General features: G+C 46.2%; 1 protein-coding gene across 1 annotated transcript in view; it reads left to right on the top strand.

Moving 5' to 3' along the window:
• The first annotated feature begins 11741 nt into the window (after window positions 1-11741).
• The window catches only part of VGLL4 (vestigial like family member 4), an 89523-nt gene continuing 86535 nt past the window's right edge, over window positions 11742-14729 (top strand). The window contains exon 1 of the mRNA XM_080350481.1: window positions 11742-11838. The gene's annotated coding sequence lies outside the window, so the exon portion shown is untranslated. The remainder of the gene's footprint in view (window positions 11839-14729) is intronic.

Genomic DNA, 14729 nt, shown 5'->3' with positions numbered 1-14729 from the left:
GATCAGCATGGCCATCTCTCAAGCTACATTTGATTTAGTGATCTCACTTAAATATATATATATATATATGTATATATATATACACATACACATACATACATACATACATATTGGAATGAAGGTGGCTGCTAATTATTTCCAGGGAGCAGTTCAAAGCATGAACTTAAGAAGACAGAAAATATATTGTATGTAATGTGACGTGTCCCTTTTTTGTTGTTTTATTGGAAAATATTATTACAGTGAAATAGTAACTTGCTAAGGTCATGGGTAGATTTCTAGCATTTTGCATTATCTGTTGATGATAGCTTTAGAATTTTTAAGACAAATCCCCTCAAATGTCCCTTTCCTGAGGCCGACTATGGTTTCTAAGGTGGCACATTCTGTAAAAGAAGTGACTTGAACCAGCAAATGTTTGTATGTCTGGTACTAGCAGCCTCTGTCCCTATTAGTAAGAGGCCAAAGTCCACAATTTGAAAAGTTTATATTATAAGAATGAGGGAATTTAAGCTAGTGCTTAAATTAAATTAACCGTGTTTTTTGGCTGGATTTTTTTGTTTGCATGAAGAGGTTCCTTTCTGGACAGTCTAGAAGTCTTTTATACAAAATATACGCTATCCACCTTAAAATTAACCACATCTATAGTGAAGACTTGAAACAGCCATCCATTTTTTTTTTTACATTTCAGCATAAGCCCTAGTAAAAAGGAATCTGAAGTGAGATATTGACTTATTTAAGTTTGGAAAGTTGTTTCGAACAGAGAATACTGATCCCAGTGGTCGAAACAGGGCCTGACAGATACAAAGCCCTTGGACAGTTGAACAGCACGAGGAAGGATTCAGGATGGAGTCACGGCCTTCAGAATGAAATAGTTCCCAGGTAAGAGGCGCATCGCTGGCAGAACTGCCTGCGTCAGTCATCGAAAGAGGTAACACGTGGGATTTTTGGTCCCAAATGAAGTGCGCTGTAGGGGAAACTGCCTGTGGGCAGGAACATCAACAGAAGACTGATTTTCTTTTACACCAGCAATTGGTGTTAGCAAATTTTTAGTAGGGACCACTGTATTACTTAGGGGGAAAGAAAAATAAAAAGTCCTCATATGTGAAAGTCTTAGGGCACAAAAATAATTTGGAAACTGAAGCTGACACACTTATCAACTCCTTGGAGGAAATGGGACAATTTCAGAAATAACCCTCTGCATGAATAGTCAGCAGGTTTCATTTATTTATGTATGTTTAATGTAACCAAACCTTTTCTGTTCTGGGCTTGCTTTAGTAGGTGTGTTTATTGTCTTTCCAGGGCGTGTGGGAAGGGTCCGAGCGAGCCTGAACCCGTGCGCAGGGGATGCTGGCTGCTGGGGGCTTCTCCTCCACACATCCAGCGCAGTCACTGCTACTGAAACTGTGTATTTTTCTCTGTGCGTTCGTGAATTCTGTTCCTGTAGTCAAACTTCTGGAAAATTAATACTGTAAGCAGAAAAATATAGTCGTTTTTGTGTTTAAAAAAATGCCAATTGCTGCACACTGGGTTGTTAGAAAACTATTCCATGTGCTGAATATATTACCAGATAACTAAGGCTAATAACTAAAATATTATTCCAAATTTTGCCTCATTTATTTCCTCTTTGTCCCTACACGAAACTGTAACTATTGCATTTTGGTAATTCCCTCAAGGATGCAGGCTTTCCTAGGTGTTGTATAGAAATGTACAAGCTCAAAGGGTCAAAAAAGAGACATCTGTGGTGCACAGACGGAGCAAAAACTTATCCACAGAATAAGCAATACGACCCAATATAAAAAAAAAAAAGTAGGCAGTGTCAAAAGTAGACACTTTTGCCTTTTAAAGAGCTCATTGCTTCCTCCTGTAACAGTGCAATTAAGTGAACTTTCACATCATGGCCCATACTGGGAAGTAACATCATTCACCAAAACCACCCTGGCCAACCTGTGCTACTCTTATTTATTTTTTTTTTTTTAATGAAAAGATGAAGATGGGCCTTTTAAAACCTGGTTAAATAACAGCACCACAGGACGTGAAACCACTGGGTCATAAAACTGTTTCAAGCACTGGTTGAGACAGATGTGTGTCGTAAGGTTGCCCAACATCTGATTGAGAATTCTTAACAGCAAAGCATGTAATCCCATGCTTGGCTTAACACGCACACATCGCTCCCGTGGCTGAGCAGGTACGGAACTCCTTGTTGAGACGTACAACATACAGCTTGGGCTTGAATGTCCCAGCGGCAAACCGCCGGTGCGCTGTCTCGCTGCAGTGAGCCCAACAGCTCCGTCCTTCTGGTGGTTTGGTTTGGGGTTTTTTGTTACTTTGAGGTTGTGGCTGTTTTCCCTTCTATTAAGAGGGTACCTTGGAGGTGTGTGTGTACCAGAGCTTTAAACAGAGTATCCCATGAGGCTTTCTCATCCTTAGAGGCTCAGTGCTTCTCCTTCTCTGCAGTTCCTCACTGCTGCTCGCTGCGGGGACAAGCCGCACTTAAATCTAGAATTTAAATGATGAAATGCAGTTGTAACTCTGGGGAAGCATTTAAAAGAGCAGCTTTCTTTTAAAAGCCATTATCAATACAGTTAAAGGTAAGATCCTGAATCCTAAAGTAAGACACATTTAGAAGTGGTTTTGGTGTTTTGCTACTGAAATGGTGGTTCAAAACCTTGGAAGTCAGCGACGAGTCAGCCTGATGTGTGAGGACAAGCTGAGCTCAGCTCCCACACTGGAACAGCCGGCTCCATCCGAACCTTGCTAGCTAAGCAAGGGCATTTGTTCAAGAAATAATGTTCTTGTAGGAAAAACAAGAACATCCTGCTTGCTGTTTAGCAGCTAATTGAACATTTTTATGTGCAGCAGATGCTGTCGGGTGTCAGACCCTCCCGACCGCCAGCCCGGCTGTCCCGCTGCCCATGCCTGGCCGTTCCGTCCCAGGTGTGACTTTCCTGCCGTCTGAGCCGGCCCGGTTCGTCTTACGTGGCTGAAATACCCACTGCATATCTTGATTTGGCTTCACGGGCTTGCTTTGTGTATAGTAATGTAATGGGTCATTTCTTGTTCTTCGGAGAGAGTTTTGCAAATCCCAGTTTAATAGTTCCTAGTTTACTCCATCTGCTGATACATTGCCAGTATCCAAGTCTGTGCAGTAAATCTTTGTGAGACAAGAAGGCCCTTCCTCATCATCCATATAGGCTGAAATCTTAAACTGAACTCTGTTCTGTAAATCATTTATCACTGTGCTTTTTAGAAAGTGGCCTACCTTTCCCCTTGAGGCCATTGGTCTTGAATGTATTTATGTTTTTGGCCGAGGGCCATGGATGAATCATAGCCCAGCGCAGCTACAGTCTGAACTCCTCTCTGTTGTTACTGTGAAGTACTTTATGCAGTTGTTACAATGTTTTGCTGTGTAAAACTTTTAAGAGAAGGGAGATTGATTTCTGGCTTGTTAGTTGCTTTTGAAGTTCCTCAACAGTATGTGGAAAAGATTTCTTGTGGTCATTCAGCTATAATCCACTAAAATAACTGGGGATGGTTGCACGGGAAGTTAGGACGTGGGAATATGTTACTAACTCTTTGTTGTAATGAGGTGTGTTTGTTCTTTCACGAAAAATAGTCGCTTTAGCTTTTTTATTCCATTTGTAACTTTCCTGTTTATACCTTCCTGCTCCATTTCCGTACTGCTTTGTTTTATTTTTTCTACTCGCAATTCTCAAGTCTTTTCATTTCTGTTCTTCAGACATCCCTCTTTGCTGGTTTGGCTGTTCCACCGTCAATATTCCTTCATGCTCCATTCTCTTTTTTCCTGTGTAACAGTGCTTTCATTAAAGGCAACCAGGCAGATGATTTATTTCTTGATGTCCTGAAAGGTTCCTCTGCAATGTTAGAGCCTGGAGGCAATCAAACTGCTCAGGGTTTCCATGGGTGAGTCAGCAGCAAGGGCCTGGCTGGCTCTGGGTGCCCTGCAGTCCGTAACTCTGTCTCACGCTTCACTGGGAATAGACAAGATGACACAGGGAGAATGGGAAATCAGAATATGACTGCATACATAACCTCGATTCTGGCTTCCACTTTTCCTTCCAGTCTTTAATCTCAGTATTGTGTCCCTTTATTACCTTGCCTGCTGTTGTGAGCAGCCCCTTTGGCTAACAGTATGATGTATGGCTGCTCCTGAACCTGGATCTGGGGAGTGCTGTGTCACACAGGATGCTGACTCCTTCCACCCGCATGTGTAAGATGTGTTCTGCGTCACTTGCTCAGTTTCCCGTTTTCCAAGTATTTTGAGTTGTGATTCTGCCAGGTGGCTGGCGACACGACCCTCCAGGTACTGCCTGTATCGCATGCACCTTTGTTTCAACTGCAGAGACGCTGTTTTTCACCTGTGCTTCAGTGAGGTTTCTCTTTCGGTTTGCTTGACCTTTGCTGGCCATGGATGTGACTAACGGATGGAGTACCCACTGCAGCCTTTCAAAACCGAGGTGCAGCACACAGCTCAACAGGTGTAATTCATTCTGGCAGAGAGCAGGACCTGATAGCGTCCCCCGACAAACATATCTGCCAAACCGGGAAGATAAAGTGGGATGCAGAGGCCAGTAATCCTGGGTGGCTTAGGGAATGGAACTGTAAGGTCTACGTTCTTTCAGTTGATGGAGGAGGTAACACTAGAGCCTGTTCCGACTTGGGAAACTTTAGAATAAACATAGCACTTGGGGAGCGTCCAGCAGAGGGGGATCCAAGCAGGGTTGTGACTCATGCCTTTTCCCAGCAATTAATTTAAAAATAGAATTGAGATTGAAATATGCCTTGAAGGTCAGATTGCCAGGTCAGCGTGTGTCTGATAGCTTGTCATGGGTAAGGTGTTCACAGAGCACAAAGCATTCTTTGTTTTCAAATTCACCTCTGCTGGACCTATATTCTGAATACGTAGAAAATGAATGTTGTATTATCTACTGCAGGAAGAAGAGGCGTTACCTTTGTAGAGCTATTTTCTGGTATCTTTTTGAGTGAACAGCTGCTCTTTTACTTTTGATACTGTGGTTTCATAAAATTTTGCCGTGACCTTGTTTACCTGTTTTTCTAGATAAAAATCTACAGCACAGTTGCTAACTGATCCTGAACTTAATGACTGCTTTAGGGAGATGCTGGAATCCTCCTGCCCTTGCATGTTTTAACCTCGTACTCAGGCTTGTTAAATCAGAAATGTTAAGAAATCGATTAAGTTTTAGTACATGAACAGGAAGCTTCAGCTTCATTCTGAAATTATTCATAAAAACTCCAAATACTTGGGTTACATCTTTAGTCTAAGAACTTACTTGTCATTTTCGGTTTCAGAATCCAGTGTTCTGCCAAACCTTTTCATTAATGGTGCACGGCTATTTTGACAGTTATGCACATTTTTTCTGAGGAAATGAAGGTCACGCAGCTGCAAAGACCAATATTCTGATGTGTCTGAAACTCCATGCAAGTGTAATGGCTATAGAGGGTTCTTCCTGATTTTAGATTTGATTAGAATTTGATTCTAAGGAGTTCGCAGCCATAAGGGACTGTCTTTAGAGAAAAAAGTCGTACCACTCTGTCTTTGATTCCTTCACTTGCCTTTGTTGGACCATAAGACCTTCTTTGGAAGACTTGAGCCTGATGCTTAAGATATTTCCCTTACTCAGTTCAACAAGCTAGGTAAATATTTAACTTAAATATCTCATTTTGGCTTTATTGAATTAATTTGTATTACCTCTCTTACGTGGAATCTATCTAGCTCTATGGTGTACTTGGTAAATTTGAAAGGTTGTGTTCCCTCCTGCCAAAGTTTCTCCAAACCTCCCATTTTCAAATGAGTAGTGCAGCATGAGAAGGGGCCATTCAGTGTTGTTTTGTTTGTGGTTGTGTGTTTTTTCTGTTCATCTCGCCACGCTCAGGCTGTCCTGCTCTCCCGCGGTGATGCAATGTGTGCCTCGCTCCCTGTACAAGACAACAGTGAGAGCTGAGAACTCGGTACCTTCTTCGAGCGCGCAGCGGGGGAAGAGCTGACTCGAGTCTGGGGCACCTGTGGCAGATGTTGAGACTGCAGGTTCCACACACCATGGCCAACTCTGACTCCGCATCCTGGGGGGAGGAAACTGCCCAGAAGACAGTCAGTAGCAATTCCACCGTTTGAAAGAGAGTTTGTACAGACAACAGCAGATGATGAAACCACATCACTGTTCTTTAAATTCTTACGACATTCTTAAGTGGATTATATTTAAAGGTTGTACTTGCATAGGTGCTTTTATAGTGAAGCATCTGTTTTCTTCTGCTCTGGTTTTTGTTGTTTAAAGAATGTGTCTCCTCTGTTTCTTGTATAGTTTGTGACTAATCTCAGCAGGATTCCCTTTCCAATATAAAATTGAAAATGTGTGTGTAATTGTATTAAAAACAACAGGAAAAAAAACCCCAGAACCCCAAACCTTTCTACCTCCTGAGTTCCGACTAAAACACTGTGATGTGCCGGCTGATATGCCCGAGCAGTCCAGCCGGGTCCCGTCCCCAGGAAATGCAGCGGTGAGGGCACAGCTGGACCTGGGGAGAAAACCCACTTGTTCTGATGAGGTAACTGACGTTCGTCTGGAAACTGCTATAGTCAGGAAGAACTGAAAGTGCTCAGTGATTGTCCAGATCAGACTCCAGGAGCTATAAAGTTGGCACGCAGAAACAGTATGAAAGTTGGTGCAGGTATTCTCATCCAATAGATGTGACTAAACTTGATTCTTCCGGTGTGATTCCCTGGTGCATCTTTGAGCTGACGGGTGGGACATCCAGAGGGGCTTTAGACAAGTCTTTTGGTGTCCAGTTCCTTTAGGGCAGGCATGTTACTTTTGTCCAGTGACCTACTGCTGGTTTCTTTGGTTTAGAAGACATTCTGGTGACTAAATAACCTTTTCTTACAGCCTTGAAATGAATGTAAATTATGTAGTTTACAAGGAGTTAGTATGTAAACTCTTCAAATAATTTCACGTCTAATCATGAACTGCAACATGTTAATGATTTTAATGATCCCAGTTGCACTAAAGTTTCTCTTGTCCTCTGTGAAAGTTAGGACACAAATCTAAGAGGGAGTTATATCTATTATATGTATGTGTTTGCTGCACAAGAGGAGGGGCAGAATCAGAAAACAAGCGTATAATAAATAGATTACTCTGAATATTTACCGACATCTGTGTATCACTGATTATACTGACCTTTCATTTACACCAAGTTTGCTCTTCAGAGTTTTGCAGTGAACCAGTTGTGGTCATTTTATTGGTGCTTAACAAAACTTGAACAAATTAAAACCAGTGGGTTATAGCCAAAGACAGCTTTTAATTTGTTAATCTGACGCTTCTTTTTTTTTGCTCAGCTATCTTGTCTGTCTTCTATGGGAACCTCCATAGGGTGGAATCTTCCTCTTCTCTAGAACAAAGCAAGCAGAAAGTACCTGTGGTTAAATGTTCTGACAGAACAGAGTTAGTGGTGTTCATATTTCTGTATCTCATTGTTTGCTTGAAGATTACGCTGCTTTTAAGACCCTGCTCCAGCTGAAATTATCCTGTCTCTTTTCATCTGCCTTTGGCTGGTGGGGCAGACAATTACGAAGAGGGCAAGCTTTGTCTTGAAGCGGGTCATAAATAACCATCTCCATCAGCTCCCCGTTTGGATCAACTTGCCTGTCTGGAATTACTGCAATTTAACACATTATGGTCTAATGAAATAATAAGCAAATTTAAAGTGTCTTTTTAAACCTTATGTGCTCCAGTGTTTTGAATTTGGGCGTGTTTTTATATAAGGCAGCTTTGAGGTGCAGTGCCAATGAACAGATTTTTGCAGGGAAGAGTTTTATATTCAGAGTTTAGCAGTGTTAACATTGAAGAAAAGATTTTTGCTTCTGAGGCTACATAATTAGTTTGTGACAAAACATATTTTGAGATACGATTTAAAAGCTGCTATCATTTGGTGTGAGATTAACCTGTTGTATTGAAAGATGTGGACAGATGGAGCTATGTGTTGTAGCTGTACTGACAGATATTGTGAAGCTTTCAACAATAATGGTGTTTTGTGATAGCTTTGGAAAAGGCGTTTGCTTTTGGCACAAAAAACAACATTGTGCAGAGTTTAGTGTATCTTGGGCTTCTCTTTAGACTTAAGGTAACTTCATGTGTTCCTGTCTGTTGCAGCAGAAGTATCTGTATTGCCACTGTTTGGAAAACGTAAGTAAAATTGCAGTAAGAAATTGGAAGAACTCAGGAAAATTCCTCTTTTACGTGCAGTGAGTGCCAGCTGGGAAATCACTTCCTTAGAGGGGCACCTAGAGACACAAGAACCATCTCTTTGTGGCCTCACACTCGCGGTGTTGATGTGCCCCTGCTGCTGGTCTGACAAGCTGAAATCACTTGAAAATATCTTAATAAAACAAGATTGAGCCCCTTTCCACATTGATTATCCCTGTCCTGTTAACACTGGAGTGCTTCACAATAGTAAAGCATATCGCTTCTGTGGCCCATGTGTAGGGAGATACTTGCCTGAGGCATTTTTAACCAACTGTTATTACAGTGGAAATGTTTTATTTTCTTAGTTGGCCATGGAACACGTCAGGCTTAATTTCAATAGTAATTACAAGATTAATGGTCGAGTAGGATCTGTAGAACTAGGCCCATAGACTGCAGCTGCACTTGATATAATACCTGATTTTTCAGTGATTAATATCCATATGGAACAGGAGCGGCAACTGGAGCCTGTCCTGGCACTTGAGCCATCCCTTGGGTGCCCGAGTTTGGGCCGAGCACGACTTGTGTTTCAGTTCAGGTACAAACCCTCAGCCATCTCGGCCAGGTTTTGTGTTTCGGCAATGTTTTTGATGGGTCTGAGTCAACAAAGACCCTTTGATATCATTCAGTTATAAAGTACATGCAACACAGAAAGCAGATTTTAACACCCAAGCAACCCAAAAGATGGTTCATTGAACAAGGTTGGTTTTGCTTTATGGATTCGTGAATTTTTTTTTGGACAGCTTGGCCCAAGCGTAAGCATGTGTTGAGTTCAGCACCTTCAGCCAGGTTTCCTTATGGTATGTTAGCTCTTCAGATTTGTTTGCAAAGATTTCCAACATTGGACGACTTGCAGTTCATTTTGTTGTTTGTTTCAACACCTGACTTCAGCCTGTCTGCGGGAGCACGGTTCGCAGGGAACGCACGGGTCACCCTTCCCAGAGAGCTCATGTGCCCGCAGACTCTTCAGATGTTTAATAAATATCCTGTTCTCGAACTTGCTGGGAGCGGTAACAGCACATCCAAAGGATCAAAAGCTGTTTTGGCCTCTCCTTTTCCAAGCTCCTCCTTGTCCCAGGAGCTCGCTTTCTGTCTTTGAACAAAGAAACCCTTCCTACCTCTTCCCCTCCAGCAGTTATAAACAGGAGTGGCAGATTTTTTTCTTGAAGATACATATTAATAAGGTTTGTAATTAGTCTGTGGCAATTTATTCTCATGATACATACGAATGTCTATTTCAGGTCTTTTCTCAGTGCCTGTGGATTTGTTTTCCAGATTTCGTAGTATTTTTATTGTCGGGTACTTTATTTTTTTTCTCAAATAATTTTTACATTACTATTTTGACTACCATTTTCCCAAATATTAGATCATCAAACTCCTGTTCTGCTTGCTGGTAATGAAAATATTTTCCAGTAGTCTATTAAAACAATATCAGCTTCTATAAAAATATAAATATTACTATGTACTGTTATAAATGTTATAGATTAAGAGTTTAAGAAATGTATAAAATAATGTTTATGGTTGTTAATTGACAATATGCCTTTCTGTTTTTTAGCAACTGAAATCTCTCTCTTAGACTAAGTGTGTTGAGTCTAAATCTGGATCTCATTTAGCGTTTGGAACACGTTTTGGCTGGCTGCTGATGGCCCCGAGATCTCATGACCTGTCCTTGCAAGGATATGAAAATACTTCGGCATCAGCAATTCTTGCATGATTTTGATAGATCTCTTTTTCTAGTTGGAGCTGGACAGCACAGCCCCGCCGTGGACTCCGAATCTTCCACAGAACCAAACCCGGGGTGTGTGGGTTTGTCCCGACCCTTCCCTTTGGCTCTGGCTGCAGCCCCGGTAGGTGCGGGAGCTGCGCTGCCTCCACCGTTTCATATGGAAATCACAGTTTCAGGCTCTAAAATAAACCTGGCAGCGCCTTGCTGCTTTTTTCCTTGATGAAACAGACAGTTGTGCTGCTGTTTGTATACCGATGCATTTATTATGTCAGCCTATAGGTCTGTCCCATGGAGAGGAGCTGAATAGGAGAAATTCCACGAGCAGAATTGTGCTGAGGTGCTTTGTGCTTGTGTTCCCCTGCACTCTTTTCAGGTTCCACCACAAATCTGCAGCCCTAAGGCTTTATGGTGGGGCTCGGCTTGACTCCTTGTCCTTTTTCCCTTTGCAATGGAAGCCAAGAGCTGCCTGAAGCAACCTCAGTTCCTTGTGGCATTTGCCAGGGAAAATGCAGAATTATGGGGCCTGACTCTAGAAGGTGAGTCATGTTCCATGTGGACAACAATACAAACACAGAACTTTTTCCCCCGCATCTCCTCCTGCTCCTTAATTAATCTACGCAAGCTAAAGTACCTGTTGGAGAAAATGGAATTGCAGAGTTCTTCGGAGTACATCGGTAAAGTCTCAGCTCAGCTTCGGAGAAGTGGTTCTTTCACGTGTACAAGCTATTGTGTCAGTTTAATTTCATGAAATTATTCAAAGTGGGCAAAGTATTTTAGCAGGACCTGCTCCTCAGCTGCTTGGGTGTTGCCGACGTTGAAGTCGGGCTGAGCTGCGCTGCGAGCGCTGGCCCGAGGGAACGGTCTGCAGGGAACCGGGCGGTTCTGGCTCCTGGCCCGTTCAGGTGTGTGTAACTGTAGATGGGGGCTCGCGTGCCGGGAGGGGCAGGAGGGCTCTTTGGTGACTGCGGCGATCGCTCGGCTCTAGTTTCACACCAGCCTGACTTTTGGCAATTTCCCCGGCTGGCTGGGCGAGTCATATCAAATACGACAGGGATTCGGTAAAAATACGCGTCAGGAGCGCCAGCAGCCACGGGGAACTACACAAACTGCTGGATCTTCCCCTTGTATCAGCTCCATGGCTGTAACGCCCTGTGCTGTACCCGAGCACCTGCACACCTTGGCGCTGTCCCTGTGCGCGCTCTGAGCGCGTGTGCTCACCGCTGCTGGGCGGCGGGGCGGTTCCCTTGGAAATGCGCGCGTTTCTGCTTTAACAGCTGCTTTGCTTTGTTCTGTTGTGCAGCGACCCTTTTTTCTTGTTTGCCCTCAGTTCCAGAAGCGCTTTTTAGCACCCAGCTCGGAGTCAGGGAGGCGCTGCGCCAGCGTCCCCCGCAGGGCCCGTGTCTGCCTGTGCGTTCCCTGGGCGGGCTCGGCCCCGCCGCCGCCCCCACAGGCCCGTTACCGAGCGGGGGCGGGGCCTGGCGGGAGGGGCGGGGCCTGGCGGGGCTCCGTCTTCCTGCCGGCCCCCCGCGCTCCCTACCTGCGAGGATGTGATGTCAGCGCCTCATTACCCTAATTATGCTGACCTCATAGCCGGGCCCAGCCAATGGGGCCGCGCCGCTGTGCCCACCTGCTAGGAGCAGGATTCCATCATTCCTGGGATTCCTCCCCGGGCCCGTGCAGCGAGCGGCGCCGGGGCCAGCGGCGCCTGCTCCGCCCCGCTCCCGGGCTCGCCGCGGCCCTGGCCCGGGAGTAAACAGCCGGCCCCCGGCCCGCGCCCCCGCCGCTCCTCCCCCGGCCCGGCCGCCCCAGCCCCGCTGCCGCCGCCCGCCCGGGAGCACGCTGGTGAGTGAGCCCGCGGGCCGGGAGCGGCCTCGGCCGGGGCGAAAGTTGGAGGCGGGAGGACGGGGACAGGTGCCCGCGGGAGGCCCGAGGCAGCGGCCCCGCTGTCCGGCGCTCAGCGCGCCCCTGCTCCCGCGGCCGGGCCCGGGGCGCTGGGCGGAGTGGCGGGGGAGCGGGAGCGTCGCCCCGGAGGCGCTGGCGGGCGGGACCGGGCGGCCCTGGCGGGACCGGGCGGCCCCCGGCTCGAGCTCCGCGCCGCGGGACTTTCCCCGGAGCGGGCGGCGGAGCTGAGCCTGCGCTGCCGGGGGGGGCGGCCGGGCGGAACCACCCCGGGCCCGCCGCGGGGCTGTGCGGACGGGGGCACCGAGCCGCCCCGCCGCCGGGGCTCTCCGCGCTCTCCGGCGCCGTCCCACCGCTGCCGGGGCCCGCCCGGGCCCGTCTGCTGGGCGGGAGCGGGGCTGGTGCCGCCGCGGGCGGGGGAGTTTTCCCGGGTGAGCGCAGCCGCTGCTGCCCCGCTGCCGTGGGTCCCCCCGCTTCCCGCTGCCGTGGGTCCCCCCGCTTCCCGCTGCCGTGGGTCCCCCCGCTTCCCGCTGCCGTGGGTCCCCCCGCTTCCCGCTGCCGTGGGTCCCCCCGCTTCCCGCTGCCGTGGGTCCCCCCGCTTCCCGCTGCCGTGGGTCCCCCCGCTTCCCGCTGCCGTGGGTCCCCCCGCTTCCCGCTGCCGTGGGTCCCCCCGCCGCCCGCTCGGGCCGCTGCGCGGGTTCCAGCAGAGATGTGGAAGTTCAGCGTTAGGAAACGTCCTGCTCTAAGTTCTATCTGGAAAGTTAGTGCAGGGCAACAGGAGCAAGCAGGGAGTGTTTGAGTTCTACCTTAGATTCACGCCGTGACTCCGAGAGGCTGCGCGTCGGGCTGTGCTCTTCTCACAGAGAAATTCCATCAGGAGCGGAGGGTCCCGTGGGGAACACCCGCAGTGAGACCGACGGCACTGTTCAGGCTTCTGATTCTGCCACTGGTATATTCCATTTGTAGAGGTGTTTAAACTTGATCTTTAGCAGTGCAGTTTCAGTCTGTTCAGTCACGCTTATTACCTAGAGGTAATCAGAAGTAATTGATTTTCTCAGTCAAGCTGACCGCACATGATACTGGTGCACCCCTTTTCTGAAAGTGCCATGAATGGGAGTTTAACCACCGTTTCTACTGATCTTTGAGAAACCATGAAGCCAATTCACTCTCTTTTACACTTTTTGTGCTTTAGGACTATCAGGAACTAGAAACAACAGATATATCTTAATTAAACCAAAGAAGAAAATACAAATAAGGGCTAAGATGTCTGGAGAAGGGCCTTAAAGATAGTTTATGTATATTAAGCCAAAGAAGACTAATTGATCGAAAGCTCCAGGACTCCCACAGGACAGTTTTTCTGACTAGCTTTTCTCTAGGGTAGGGAGGTGTTCAAAGAACATTCCTCAGGAACAAACTGCAGGCTGTGAAACCTCAGTGAAATTCTCTTTGCAGACAGTGATATTCAGAACCCTTAGATCCAAAACTGTGTAAAATCTGGCAGCGATCTGCCTCTCCTGCCTCAATAATACACAAACTTTTCTTAAAGCTCTTCTTTCCTGTCTGCCTGCTTGTGGGGGTGTTTCTAGTGCAGAGTGTGTTTTGCTTAAATTCCCGACTTCTCTCTTTCTTCTTGTTGATACACCAGTTTTGATCTCAATATCTGGCGTCAGGCCACGAGGCTTTTTGGGATCAGTTACAAGACCAGCTTTCAGTCACAAATAACGCACAGGTCTCCTGATAGAACGCAGGTGTGTCTGCGCTGTACGTTCGCGTTGAATTTGGAAGCGAGCAGTCGTTGCTGAACGGCCGGCGCCCGCGCCGTGGGGAGCGGGGTGTTTGGGTGCAGGGCGCTGTGCTGCCAGCGCCTTGTCTCTGCTCCGCGGCTCCTGAGGTGAGCGCTGCCCGTGCTGCCACCCAGGCGCCCGCGCCCGCCTCACCGCAGGAATTAGAAGCGCCGAGCACCCAGAAGTGCTGCTGAAAGGGGTAGATCTGACAGTCTGGTTGTATAGAAAATAATGGGTCCAGACCTTTGGGGCATCTGAACTGGAGAAGCACGTTATGTTATAAGGTTTTGGGAGGTTCTTGTTTAAATATATGTAGCTGTGGTAACTAAACAGTTTGGAGACACCAAGGTTAATTTGTTTGTTTTCGGATACATTTGAATGATTTGTTATAAAAGATAATTTTGGTTCAGTTCCTTTTACTATGGTTGGCTATCGCATGAGGTGTTTGCAACAGAATATATAACGTATGCTGGACTGAGCGAACTTGTCGATACAAGACACAGTCAGGCTAGACTTTTCTACCTTTAATTTCTTACATTTGTTAGATTTTAATTCAAAACCCATTAATAATAGTTTTCTTTTTATAAAGTGAACTTGTTAAGGAGGATTTACACAACAAGAAAACAAAAAGCACAAAGTAAAATGCCAGAGCTTTGCTTTAAGCTTATAATTTTCTGTATGATGACTGAAATCGTTGTTTCTATTTGAAGATTTACTTGTTCAAACACATTTTCCACATGCAAAACAAGAATGGTAAGAAGAAACAAAGTACTGAATAAGTACATTAAAAAGGCATTATTTTGATGATTCCTTTGGCCTGAACTCCCTCTGAAGACTGAGTTGAATATGCAGAAGGATGCTCATTGCTACGTGGTAATCAGACTAAACTGAGCACTTCCGGTTCCCGTTTCACAGGAATATCTCAACACAGATTTACGTATTCACAAGTAGAAGTTCTGCTCTAGGTGCAGTTGAAGGAACTTGAAAGTAATGTGGCTATTGAGGACACATTGAGTAAATACAATGTGCTTATCATTCTCATTCACAGTA

This window comes from Nesoenas mayeri (genome assembly GCF_963082525.1).
Source record: "Nesoenas mayeri genome assembly, chromosome: 10".
Taxonomy (NCBI): Eukaryota; Metazoa; Chordata; class Aves; order Columbiformes; family Columbidae; genus Nesoenas; species Nesoenas mayeri.
Note: the sequence above shows the minus strand (reverse complement) of the source record. Positions and strands in the feature narration are given on the sequence as shown.